Source organism: Triturus cristatus, chromosome 3_1 (genome assembly GCF_964204655.1).
Source record: "Triturus cristatus chromosome 3_1, aTriCri1.1, whole genome shotgun sequence".
NCBI lineage: Eukaryota > Metazoa > Chordata > Amphibia > Caudata > Salamandridae > Triturus > Triturus cristatus.
Genome location: NC_140583.1, coordinates 770,279,169 through 770,292,505, shown reverse-complemented (window position 1 = coordinate 770,292,505; position 13,337 = coordinate 770,279,169). Strand labels below are relative to the sequence as shown.

Sequence of the window (13,337 nt, the reverse complement as noted above, 5' to 3'; positions counted from 1 at the left end):
AAATTTTTTTTAAAAGCTGCGGAGGCCGGGCCTGTGGTAAACTCCGCTGGCCAGGTTGGATGCTTGCATAGGGTTGGCTCAAGGGCCTGCCCGGAGGCTAGGACATGTGCCTGGCACCCCACTGTGCATGGCACAGGCTTGTGCGTTGCGAGTTTGAAGGTCTTACACATACTAAATTTAGAATATAATAAACTAGAAATTCAAAGGGGGGCAACAAAGGTGACAGTGATGTTCTAGTTAGGTGTTGATATTTTAAAAATAAAAAGCTTACACTCACCAGTTATAGTTCAGTGAGCTAGTTATAACTTGCACCCCCATTAAGCACTGCTTTATTACCTCACATTACATCCCTAATGACACGTTAAAATACATCACCAATGACGTTGAATGATACTGCTATTCAAATTACTCCATAAACCTTAAATAGTTTAGGAAAAGCAAGTCGATAATAAAGGGCCACAATCAGAAAGCATAGAATTACTGTGTAGGTGTGCACAATGTATAGAACAGAAATTGCGTAGCCCTGTAGCAAACTGAGTCAAAAGGTATTTGGAGCACAGTTTACCTACCAGTTAAGTTTTGAGTGCAAGCAGTACTCCGTGATAAACAAAGACAGAGCACAACTGGGGTGGACTGCAGAGGCACGCCTCAAATAAATTGTGGCTTAAATTCAAAACCCATTACCAAAAATGTGTGAGAAAAGTTAAAACTCCTGTTAACAGATTATCCACCTGTGGATGTCTGGGCAAATGCCCATGTTAAATAGGGGTCATGCAGTGCTATGACAATTTCTATATAAACTGCAGGCTTCCTAAAGGCGAGGATGTTATTTCTGGAACTTCATTGAATATCCAAAATTCCTTTGCCTTAAGCCATGTTTATGTTGTTGAGGGCAGAGCAACACAGCAATAAGGTTTTGAAAGAACCATTACAAAAGAAAACTAGAATTGACAAACCCAGAAGTCTGGCGGCCAGCACCAGTTCTGTTGGCTTTACTACTGCTGGTTTACTGGCTGAAAGTGGATTCTGACCAACTAGAACCGTTCCTTTTGTCACAAACATGAACGTCCTTCGGTACTGTGATACTGGTGTTTTAAGATAGTTTTTTTGGAAGGGGATAATGAACATCTATTTATACATAAAGCTGGGAAATCACCTTATTTTATGGTTAATTAACACTTGTATCACAATTTAGCGATACCCTCAGGCAGGTTTGCAGCACAACGACAATAGGAGATGTACATGTGAAGGCACTAGTTAGTTGGGTGCGTTTTCCTCATTGTGCGACATGGTCCAGTTTGGCTGGAAGCTTAGAAGTCGGTTTACCTTTTCTACACTGATGCGAGTGTTTTTTGTGTATATTTGAATGTGGATGCGGCAGAGAAGTATCCTCGAAGTTGCTATGCAGAGTTAAGACCATATACTGCACCCTCCACTAAGTTCTCCTTGGCATGGATCCGTGCCATCCATCACAAACCACCAGTACAGTGCTCAGCAGGACACACCTAGTAAGTCCCCTATCTGGAGACTCATTAGGACACATTTGAATTAGAGAAGAGATTCCCGGGCTGCAGAAGACCCTCCTTTTAGCTTTCTTTATTAGAGGCGTTTTGGAGGAGAGGTATCTTTATTTATTGTACTCATAGATGTCTGCCCTTCTTCCCAGTGAGTACCAGATTATGGTTCCAATTACTCCAATTCTTGTGACCCGTAGAAAGGAAATTACAAACACAAAAGGTGATGGGAGGAATGTGCGAGAAGAGTCTTAAGCTCTGGCAATTGTTTTGGGTAGAATTTCAACCTGCTGTTCATCACCAATTCTGCAAGTCTAGCAAGAGACCCGACTCGTGCAAATCCGCACTTATATTGATCCTCGTGGGAACAGTCCAGCTCAGGATGCACCATACCCGCAAGGCTTAAACCTGTCTGGAGTCGCTTATGTTCCTGTCCAGTGTGAGGCAGTCCAAGCTGGATTGTTCCTCCAGTAGTAGAAACGAGGATGAATTGTATATAGCTGGTTCGTCTGAGTTGACATGGCGGGCAAACAAAAGATGGACTTTAATGTGGTGCCCAGTAATTACCAGGAGCAGAGATTAATTCAAGCAGTCCACCAATAACTTATGTTTTCCCCAAGAAGGGAGGGCTTCTGAGACTGGTGAAGGTGAAAGTTTGCAATCCAGCGTCCTCCAGTTATACCCATTTATTACTCGGTTGGGAGCAAAACTGTTTCCAGCAAGTGTCAGAAAAGGACACATTCATGGTCTGAAACAAAGGCCTCTCTCCGCTTCAGGCTTATTTCTAAATTTGTGACTTAACTCCGTTATACATTTGAACTTGAGACCTAGCATACAGAAGAAAACTGGTGCTCGTCCCATCATGATACAGACCGGGTGCTTTCCCTTCGGTAAATAGATCTTGGTCTCTAGGAAGCATTTCTATAGGATCCCTGTAGTGTCTTACAGTTTGTCAACCTTCTATGACAAGCTGATCAGGACAGTGTGAACACCTGGCACATACTGCGCGAACGAATGCACGTGCCTGGTCAGTGCACGATGGCAGTCTCTTGTGCCAGCATGATCCTCCCTGATCGGTTGTCTGTGCACAGAAGTCACTTAGCGGTGTGCCTGGAATGCCCTGAAAGCATCCCCCACTGCCTTGAGTACCAACAGGTTGAGGCACTAGTAGCCTTGGTCCTAGATCCACAGTCCAGGAAGGACACTGCCCAAGCACTGTGGCCATGGGCTCATGAAGCTTTTACCCTTCAGTATTATTTCCAATTCCAGCACTGCATACGTTTCTGAAGCTCCGATGCAACCTGCACTTCATCCTCCCAAGCCTGCTCGAGTCCAGTCTGGAACTGGCACTTGGTTTGCCGTTTTAGTAACCCATGGAAAAATGCGCAATGCTACAGCAGTGCCTCTGCGGATGTAGCAGATTAGGAGTCCTTTTCGATATGTTAAACTATGTGACCGCCCTTAGGTTTGAACAGATGTTGCCCATGAAAATGAGTGTAGAACCTGGAGTCTAGGAGTCATGAGCGGCGTTGCAGAATGAGGGGTTTGGTCATTTGCCTACTTGCACTGTCCAGAACATCTGGTACTGATGCTGGAGACTGCCCCGCCTTCACCAACTACCTCACCATCTTATTAAGGTAGGTTTGTGGCGGATAGGCTTCCACCTCTTCCCACTGAATGCAATCATACCTACTGAAATGGTTCTTAAAGAGTTTGCAATGCTCTACATTATTGCAGGCCTTGTGGCCCTTTTTGCAGCAGCGTATTTACTTTTCTTGTTCAGAGAGGGACACAGAGCTATAAGTAGTTAGAGTGAGCATTTTTGTGCTGTGTTAACCATATAAAGGTGTCCCTACTTCGCTCCTAACACCCAATGGGTGTAGATTAGTACTCGCTCTTTGCACGGCACGTCTTATCCGGGCTCTTGAAAATTTCCACCCCTGGTTTTGATATCTGCTACAACAATGGAAGGAACTTATTGGTTCTCATTATTCTGGTCAGTGTCTCAATGGGGAAATAATTGTCCTCTTTGACTTCCATGGATATTACATGATGCAGGACAGATCTCTACAGCATGCGTTTTGTATACCAAGGTTTTATCGGTTCGGGATGGTCTCCAGTGTTAGCTTGATATATGTAGATGCCACCTGGTAGCTGTTCTATACAGAAGTGTCTTGATTGCCCTCTTGTGCATCCATGTCCAGAGTGTCTTATAGCTTATCTGGATGGTAATGGTCAGGGAGTGCTAGGCCCACTGGGTATTGCACGCAAAAACATTGCAGAAAATATGGTGTTTACTTCTTGCAGGTTACTGACTACATGGTGACACGGACTGTTGTATTCCAAGATGTAGGAAACTGGTTGCAACCAAACCAGTAATTCTGCCGAAGTGGTGCCCTCAAAGGTCAGCGATTTTGCAAGTGAAGCTTGAAATGTTGCCTGCAACACCATTTTAGACTGGATGTGGAAAGCTTAACAGTTTTGTGCTCAAAGGGGTTGGTTGGTGAGCACAGAGAGTTACCTCACCGGCTAAGGGTTACTGGCCCAAGCAGTTCATAGGCTAGTAGCAAACATTTGTGTATGTGCGACAGCTGAAGGCTGTGTCCATGAAGCCCACATTCAGGAACCCCGAATTAATAGTGTAGATCTCCAATGATAAACCTCAGGTGGTGCTGGCGAGCAGGTAGGATCAGTAGATTAAAGGCGGAGCCTTGGAGGTCCAGGGGAACAAGACAATCACCCAGTGTCACCAGCCGGCCAGCAGAACCGGTCACAGGGACAGGTTCTTGAACCGGTCCTGCAGAATTAAAAGGCGAAAGAGGGGGGGTGGTCTGGGATGGATCGCGGTCCTCTTGGGGGTCAACAAGGGAGTGAAATCCCGTGTTTCTACTCCCTTGGCACCAACTCTATGGCTGTTTTTTTCAACAGGCCAAGAAAGTCTGCCTCCAAACTCGAGGTCTGTGCTGGAGAACATGTCCTAGAATGTTGGGGCTTGTGGAACCTACATCACCTGAGCTTGGGGAACATGAAAGTTGTGTCCTTTAACTCTGTACATAAACAGGATTATTAACCTAATAAGGCACACAAGGGTGGTCCAGAGAACAAGAATGCAAGGCTAGGGCAGATTAGATGGATAACCCAGCAATCCACATGGATTAGTTCCCAATTGGTAAAGGGATGATATCCTCTACCCGCTGAAAGTTAGTGGTATAAAAGGTGAGTGGGGAGTCAAACTACATTTTGATGCAGTAGAGCCAGCAGAAGGTGGCAGGGGCGGGCCTGTCTTGCTACCATTGGCGGTGATACCCAATGTTGGGGTGTTTAGATCGGCTGCAAAGGTTGGCAGTGCCGTTGTATTCCGAATTAGCTCAAAACGTCCTGTACTGCTGGTGGAATGGTTTCCCACAAGAGGCTAGAAAAGTATGCTACTGTTTTTGAAGTGGTCCAATGAGTCAGTCTGGTTTCTAAACAGCTGCTTGCCATCATTTTTCCAAGGAACCAGTGCAGCACATTCAAGTGTACCAGTGCGACAGTCATGCCCATAGTTTGAACCACAGTGTCTGCAGAATCCAGAGAGCACTTCAGGGTTTATTTGGAAGCACCAACTACGTGACTGCCTACCTGGATACCTGCTTACAAGTGCCGATCTTTCCTTACAACAAAGTGTAAAGGTGGTAAAGATCAGCATTCTAGCCAGAAGCAGTTCCTACTATCTAATATTTGCTGTGAAAGGATCATGTTACATACCCTGTGAGCATCTGTTTGGAGCGTGTAGTGCTGTATGCCCAATGCTTCGCATACTCCTGCATCCAGTGTTGTGCTTAGACGTTTGCAACTTGTTTTTCTTCAAAGACTTCTTTCGAGTCACACGATATAGCGACTTCTGCCTTAGTTGGAAATGCGCGTGGGCATCAGCTCCATTGTAATACTGATTTTCGCACGGCAGGTGACATAGTAATGGAGCAACAGGTAGGGCATTCTGATGGACATTTGTGAAAGTGTACAACATCTGTAGCAACCACTGGCTACCGGGAAGACAGGTGGACACGTAAATCTACAGCACTACAAGCTATGAACAGATTCTTACAGATAAGTAGCATTTTCCGCTGGTAGCTCGTGCGCCAGTAGATACATATGCTCTGCTTAGTCTGTAAAGCAGCACTCCCTTAAGTGGTGGTCAGCCAGTGGATGAGGCAGATGCTTGAAACAAAGTCCTTAACACAGTTTGATTAACTCTAGCTTGTTTGTGTGCTAGGATAGCCAAGTAGAGTTTAGTAAATGCGTGTGAAGCGAAACATGTAGCTGTCTTGCAAATATTAGCTACAGGGCTGTTAACCAGGAAAGCCATAGTGACTCCTTTCTTTTAAGTGGAGTGTGGCCTGGGCAGGGCAGGCAACGTTCTTTTAACTTTGAGTTAGTAGGTTTGGATGCACCGGACTCTTCTATTGGCTATACCCACTTTAGACAGAGTTTAGCAAATGCAAAGAAAAGTTATGTTTTGTAGAAAATCGTGATCCTGTCAATACATAAGGGCACGTTTTACATCAAGAGCGTGAAGTGCCCTTTCCACTACAGAGTCTGGTTGAGGGAACAACAGGGAGCTCTATAGTTTGGTTGATGTGGAACTTGGTCGTCATGGATCTGAAAGAAGGGCTTTTCAAAGGTAAAGGCCAGAAGCTCCAAAAAACGTTTCTAAAGAAGTAATAGCAACAAGGAAGGCGACATTCCAAGAGGGAAACAGGAAGGGCATACGCGAAGTGGTTCAAAAGGGGGCCCATAAGTATCGTAAGAACGACATTGCGGTTGTAGACTAGGGCAGGAGGAAGTTTAGGGAGGATGACCCGTTCCGTAAAAGCCTTAATAACAAATCGTAAAAAAAAACCAAAAAAAAAACAAACAAAAAAAAAAAACACAAAAAAGTGTTTTATATAGCGCAAACTCAACCCGAAGTTCCCCGGGTATCAGAGCACTTAACATGATCAACAGTTTTGTTACAGATGGACACATTCATTTTTGTTAGGCGCGGGGAGGTTATGCGATTTGCCCCATATCACAGGATGTTGAGGGCCTATGCCAAGGCTCGAACCCGGTGCCCCCGCTTCAAGGTCGACTGCTCTAGCCGTAGGCTACATCCTCTCCCCAACCTATTCTGCATGTAGGCTGCTACAGCAGTTAAGTTAAGGAACATGGAACTGCAAGCTAGACCAGACGTCTGCATGTGATGGAGGCAACAGACAATATCCAGGACTGCATGTTTGAGAGGTTGCAAGTGTTTTAAATACAATAGTTGACTAAACCTTTCTACTTGGCAGCGTAACAGGTACACACAGTGGGTCTCTGTGCTTCTTTGAGAATTTTCCATGAATTCTTGAGGGAGACTGAGGTAAACAAAACTCTGGGGCCTCAAGAGGCAAGCTGCTAGATTGAGCTGTTTGGGGTTTGGGTGTCTGAACTTGCCTTAATCATGTGTGGGAACGCCTGGCCTTTTGGGGAGCTTTTCATGGGGAACAAAAGATTTTTTTCGAAGGGTTTAAAACCAGTTTTGCCCATGTGAAGGATGAGAGAGTAAGTTTTGTCAACGTTTCCTGACCACGTACGGAAGGAATGGGAGAAAGGGAAAACCGTAAACAAAGATTCCTGACCAGTTCATCCATAAAACGTTGCCCATTAAATGAGGATGTGGAAACCCCGAGGAGCAGCTTTGGTATTTTGCACTGCAGTGGCGTAGGTAGACTTCGGGGACCCTCAACAGAAATACAGAGTAGGACTTGTGGATGAAGATCCCCATCATGGACTTGTTGATGTTTCCTACTGAGCAGGTCTGCAAAGTGGTCTACTTACTACTCTAGGAAGGTACTCTTCCAGGAGGTGCATTCAGTGGTGAATCGCCCAATGCCATTCATTATGTGCAAGCGCCAACAACTGCAGGGAGCATGCAGCCTTGGTTCTGCAGATAATACATGGTGGTCCTGTCTGTTTTATGAGGAGCACTTGGTTGTGATGGACATAAAGGAAGGCCCCGAGAGGTAACTGGATGGCCAGACGTTCAAGGTGATTGAAATGGAGGTCCCACTGTTGCAATGACTACAAGCTGCGAACTGTTAGCTCTTGGAGATATACTACCCATCCTGAAAGTGAAAAGACTGCTGATGGTCACCTGGGAAATGGGGTCTATGAATGCCTTGCCCCTGGCATCCATTGTTGCAGGTCCACCACTGTAGAGGGCGCAAGGGTTGGCCTGCATCAATACTAGATCTTCCCAGTGACCCTCTACCCATGACCACTGTGCAGAGAGGCACTGCTGGAGAGGACTCATGAGCAGTCTGCCATGGGGGACTATTGTTATGCAGGAGGCCTTTATGCCTTCAAGAGGCATCACTGCTCTGACTGCTAGATGACAATTTGGCTGGAAAGGATGTGGTAGCTGCTGGAAAGCCCGTACTCTAGGTTGGCTCTGGTAAGCTTTGCCTGTGACTGAGTGGAGGATGGCTGTTAGAAAGGGCTGAATATGAAGGAGCTGAGATGAGATTTAGTGGCATTTACTGTGAACCCAAACATGTGAAGGAGTAAGATGGTTGTCTGTTTTTGTGCTAGAAACTTGCTTGTCTGAACTCTTGATCAGCAAATTGTTGATATAGGGGAACGAGTCATGTGTAAGTGTTCTGAGAGAATGAACTTGTTCAGGTTTCTGAGGTCCAGAATGGGCCTCAAGGACCCAACTTTTTGGGGGATCACAAAGTATAGCGAGTGCACCTTGTTGCTGTGGTTGTACCGACTCTTTGGCACCCTTGAGAATAAGCCCCTGAACCTCCTCTTGAAGAGGTCACTGGCGTTCCAGGCTGAGGGTGTGCTTGCAGCATTTTATATTTAGTAAGGTTAAAGTGAGCTAGAGGCAGCACCTGTGTTCTTGGATGGACAACCCACCGATCAGAGGTACACCCTTCATAGTAGGGAATAAACCCCCAAAGCGTTACGCAATACAATTTTATCTCTTCGTACATGTATAACTTTTCTATCCAATTAGTTTTCTATAGATGTTATTACTTTACTCTGACTGTAGAAAAGAACAAAAAAACATTCAGCTCCCTCCAATGCACTCACTACTTTATCTCTAACCCTATGCCTCTCTCAATATATACTCTACTCCGACTCATTTCAAACCGGATTCTAATGTCATGATTCTTCTAAGATCCTTTCTTGACTAACCACCTCAATCCCTCCTTGACTCAACTCAAACCTTGGTCTACTACTAGGATCTCCCATTTAACCACTTCTAGGCTCTTCCCTCCTCAATTACATTACAAAGTCTCCATGTGACAGGTGTTCTGTGGTTGGCGGGTCAGAAGAGGAGGGAGGAAGATCAGAGGCAAGTCACTGCTTGGAGGCAGAGCCCCCCCCCCCCCCCCACCCCCCCTGAAGAGAGTGCCTGCGCCTTTGGCGTTACCTTGGAAGGAACCCTATCGGATAGCCGATGCCGCCTTGCTGGTTGTCAGCCTGCAGCTGGCGCCGATAGGACGGAGATTGGTCAGATGAAGTATTTCTGGAGGACTCTCTACCCTGCTGTCTGAAAGGAACCCTCAACTGAAAGCGTTTTAAGGGCACCCATGGCATTAGCAGGGTCAGTGTCCTGCTTTAGTTCCTGCAGAATCTAATTAACTTGTGACCCGAGGCGCTGATCCCCATGAAAGGCAAATTGAGAAGCGGGTGGACTTCTAATTTAAAGCCAGAAGTGGTGGCGCAGAACGATGGAGATACTAACCACTTTGGCAGAGGTATCAGCACCATCCAAGGCAATGGATCGGGGCATTGGAGATGAACAGTCACCATCTTCTCACCTCTTTCCCTATGCTCAGGAAGGGAGAGTGCTGGAGCAGGTCCTCCATCTCGCCCCACTGTCCTTTGTCACAAAGAGACAAGAGGCCCACAGAATTAGTGATGAGCCAGTAGGTTGCAGCACCCACTGCAGCCCTCTTACCCTCACCGCCAATCCGGTTGTTATCCTTATCTGGGGGTTGGGTGAAGAAATCCCTTGTGGCCTGTGCTGCGGCTCACTCAGGAATCTGAGGGGTTACCATCAAATATACAAGGAGTCAAAGGAAGAAGGTTTAAACTTTCTTTATCCTGGGTGTAACAAACCCGGATCTCACTGGCTCCTTGAATGTCTCTGGGGTAGCCACGAGCATTGGACAGGAGCTGGAGCAAAAGCTCCATCCTGGAGTGTTTCCTGCAGGAACATGTAAACCTCAGGGGTGGTGTGCATGTCTTTCTACTTCTTGGTAAGCAGCTGCACGTTGGATGACCTGTGGTAGGCAGTAATGCTCAAGATCAGGTCTCTGATGGTTTCCAGTCAGTCTTTCCAGGGCTCGTCAGTGGGCTGTGGGTAGTGATAGAGCGGGCATTAAATTACTCTATAGGGGAATAAGGGCTTCCACTGCCTGTGTTCAAAAACGGTCTGTGGTGAGCTAGGAGGAGGGGTTGTGGGCGGTAGTGGTTTTGATGGAGGAGGAAGGTTGGTGCCCTGGTCAATGAGTGACTTCAGTGCAGGAGCCAATAGTATTGAAGGATCAGGCTCCGGGCTGTTTTCGAAGTCAAGTCTGTGTTTCTTGGGCACCGTTGCCCCAGGGAGGGTAGACGACTTCCTCATTTGGGGTGGATAAGAAAAGTCTTAGCTCATCAAGCTTGTGCTGAAGCGGTCAGTCTTCGAGGCATGTTTCGGGGTCAACGGTTTAGCAGTGAATTTAGGCACTTAGCTGCAGAGGTATTTCTTTGAACTCTAAGGCCGATGCTGGTAGAGCGTCTTGGCTGGATCCTGCTTTGGTTTCCAAACCTTGCCTCGATACAGACTGTAACCTGGCACACTATGAGGTGGCTTCTGCCTAGGAGGTAGATACCCGACCACTTTGAAGGCAGTGCTCTGCTGCTGCATGCGAGTTTTGATGTCGACAGTACTCAACTCTTGGCCCGTGCTTAATTTGAGCCGAAGGGTGCCAAGGGGCCAACAGTACTTATTAGATAGACTGACAGAGACAGACTACACACCTTTGGTATTCGACGTGCTAACATTTAACTGCACCAGCTACAGGATTCAGAGTAGAGTTTTGGGCACCGGCATTCGTTTACAAATTAAGCACTGCTCTTGGCATACAGTCTTAGGGGCTTGTACTGGCACAGAGGGAGGTGAACCGAGCACCTTCATACACGTCGTTCATCAGTTCGGGCCCGGATGAGTCCGAGCCTACAACAACCTCTGGCCATGGTTTTTGGGCGGGGATGCTTGTGGAACCTGTGTGGTAATCTTCAGCACCAAGGAGGTCAGGATCGAAGACATTTCTGAAGGGAGACAAATTACAAACCTGGTGCAGGTTAGTCATGGGGTATTATGCGAGGCACTGAGGGCATTTCCTTAAGGCTGTCCATTCCATCACCCTCTACGCCTCTTCATTCGCTGTAGTTTACAGAAAAGGGAAGGAACCCCAAGGATCGGGGACCAAGACTTCGGTAACTGTCAATGAAGCATATCGAGGCAGGAAAAGAAAGAACCGCCAATGGAGGAATTTGCGATGATTAGATCAGAAAGGATTGAGCTCCGAAAACCACAAACATCGAAAGCAGCGAGTCTAGGAGCTATGTTGAAACTCATCAGAACCCAATGTAAAGGGAAAAACAATCTACCAATTGAGCCGATGGCCCTGCGCATTGCCAACCAGGAGAGGAATAACTAAATCTCATAACTTGATAGGCTTATTTTAAGAAAAACAAGTTGCAAACGTCAGAGCCCAGCACGAGAGGGCGGGAGTATCCAGAGCGTGGCTTTTTGCAGCCACTCATGCTATAAACAAAGTGACAATTTTGGTTGAAATGTTCTGGGTGTGGGGGGGGGAGTCTCACCTGCGAAGTGAGACAAAGCTGCAAACTAGGATAGAGAGGGAGGGCAGCTCAGACCTGGGACAAAGTAAAACTTCTAACGGGCTGAGGAGGTAGCTAAACGGATGGGAGCAAGCAAGATGGGGCACAGCCGACTGGGGCAGCGCCTACAGGTTCTCTTGGACAGAACTGCAAAAACAAGAGCACCTAACAGGCCTATCCGGTGTTGTACTAGCTACATCCTTTTCGGCCCTACCCAGCTGCACAACTCTTGCATCTCCCCACCCCCAAGCACTTGCCCCGCCCTTTGTTCCTCAGTGGGACCCCTCGTTTGACTGTTACTTTGTCTCATTCCCTCAGATGTTCTCTGCAAAACCACTAGCAGGGCGAATAGTCTGTACACCAATGCAGAGGAGCATTCAGGCAACAAACCAAACGCCACCATTACCATCTCATTTGTGTATGTGCACTCTGCTCTTGGGGTCATGACTTGCACCCTCCACCATGATGCTCGAGACCAGCCTTTCTTTGGATGCTGTCGCAATTGCAGGGGCTGCCTAAAGGCCGCTTGTAACTCAACAAATGGCCTCTAGCACAGCCACAACTTACAGAGGACAGTGCTCAGATGATGCACTTCTACCCAACCCTGGCCCAACAATAGGCATCCCTTAATGTGGGTAAGCAGGAGTTCTGTCCCATACTTGTAGCAGTTATATGCAGGCTTCTGGAGTACTACACAGGACGCCTCATATGGACACCACCACAATCCACGGCACAGTCACATGTTCGGTGCTACATCGGTGCCCTTGTTCCATCTTGGTTAGACAGCCACTTGCTTAGCACGATTGATACACAACTGAGTTTATGTAATTGCAGCACTCCTTTGCAGTATGGAGACGCGACTAGTCACCTGCATGACTACTGCGACCTCTTCCGCAAATATTAACGCAGCTCACAACATACATTGATTGTGCTACTAGACAAAATTAAGAAAGCTACAGCACCGCCATATATAACCAGCTTATCCTAAATTCCACATGTCCGTAAGGCTATAATCCAATTGTGACATGTATTATGCCTCAAAAAAAGAAACCATATTCAGATTTTGCATCATTATTAAGGCCTGCTGATCTGGGATTTTAACAGTTTAAAAAAATAAAAGTTACAAACAGATGAACATTGCTTAGAAAAATATGTATTTTGTTAAATGGCTAGTCTTAATTCTCCCAACCCATGCTTCTTAATGCAGAATGGTTGTTACTTCTGTGTACCTCAACTGTGGACCGAACTTCAGTGCCTGTGATTTCTTAGTTCTCTCAACACTATATACCCTCCCTGCAGTCTTTTGCCTCTTTACACAACCACACTACCATGACACTTTTGATAGGCACGTCTCGCATTCTTCACTCCTTCAGGATCAACACTGTTCGATTTCCTCAACAGCGCATACGGAGGGGAAGTAAACATTTTGGATGACAGAGGCCCTTCTGTTAAACCAGTGGAGGGGCTGGCCAATGGAGCATCTCAGAGATAAGTAAAAAGTCTGCTGGACACATGACTTTTACCCAGAACGAATGCTTGCTAATCTACTGAAGCTTGCCCTATGAGATGCATCCAGTTAATCAATGGAATATTGTTGTGCTACAGAACTCTGTGCCTCGTTTCTTACCTTTCAAAAGCAGACACTAAATCTTATGCTTCCCCTTTCAGTGTGGCTACAGGAACATACTCTATGTGCTGTGCAGAGAATAATTTAAGTACTAGGTCAGGCAAGCTTATTTTTATTCCTTTGCTGAAAGCCTTAATGCAGTGGTGCGCTCAAGTCCTATCGCAGGATGTAGTTGCTCGGTATTACAAGAGCGAGCGTTAAGACAGGCTACAAAAAATGAAGCCGGTTAGTGAATGCATGCATGGACGGACAAAAACTCAATGGTGAGAAAGAAAAAAATTATATATGGT

General features: G+C 46.4%; 1 protein-coding gene across 1 annotated transcript in view; it reads right to left on the bottom strand.

Moving 5' to 3' along the window:
* CD81 (CD81 molecule) overlaps nt 1–13,337 on the bottom strand; it is a 180,243-nt gene that overhangs the window by 62,002 nt on the left and 104,904 nt on the right. The gene's annotated exons all lie outside the window — the stretch shown is intronic.